The sequence below is a fragment of the Nanorana parkeri genome, unplaced genomic scaffold, assembly GCF_000935625.1.
Source record: "Nanorana parkeri isolate BGI_ZX_2015 unplaced genomic scaffold, ASM93562v1 scaffold936, whole genome shotgun sequence".
Lineage (NCBI taxonomy): Eukaryota > Metazoa > Chordata > Amphibia > Anura > Dicroglossidae > Nanorana > Nanorana parkeri.
This window is the reverse complement of record NW_017307204.1, coordinates 257,920-258,313: the sequence shown is the minus strand read 5'-3', so window position 1 is coordinate 258,313 and position 394 is coordinate 257,920. Positions and strand designations below refer to the sequence as shown.

At 36.8% G+C, this 394-nt stretch overlaps 1 protein-coding gene across 1 annotated transcript in view; it reads left to right on the top strand.

Moving 5' to 3' along the window:
• LOC108795126 (lymphocyte cytosolic protein 2-like) overlaps window positions 1–394 on the top strand; it is a 41,364-nt gene continuing 40,970 nt past the window's right edge. The window contains exon 1 of the mRNA XM_018566318.1: window positions 1–74. The gene's annotated coding sequence lies outside the window, so the exon portion shown is untranslated. The remainder of the gene's footprint in view (window positions 75–394) is intronic.

The following is a 394-nucleotide window of genomic DNA, read 5'->3' as shown; positions in this document are numbered from 1 at the left end:
TTAGTAAAACAAGACCCACTAAAGAAGCCTCCCTTGCCAGGTCAGCCTTCCACTGTAAAATCAAACTTTTCCAGGTATGTAGCAGTTTGAAATATTTCTGGAATCTAAATGAACAAGATCTCTGGCCAAGGAGAGCACAAATGATTACTTCAATATTGCTTAAAGGCAAATTTAAAAGGGAAGATTGGCATACAGGGTGTAGTCTGTAACAAGGTACTGTATATTGTAAAGGCTGGTATAGCCCCCATTCTACCATATGCTAATTTTAGCCTTGAATGAAAAAAAAACATGTCATGGAAATGTCCCACCAAGAATGCCAATCCAGTGAAAGGGAAGTTTTGTACATTTCCTGTAAGGTTATTTTGTGCTTTTTAGCATTACAAAACTATTTAGA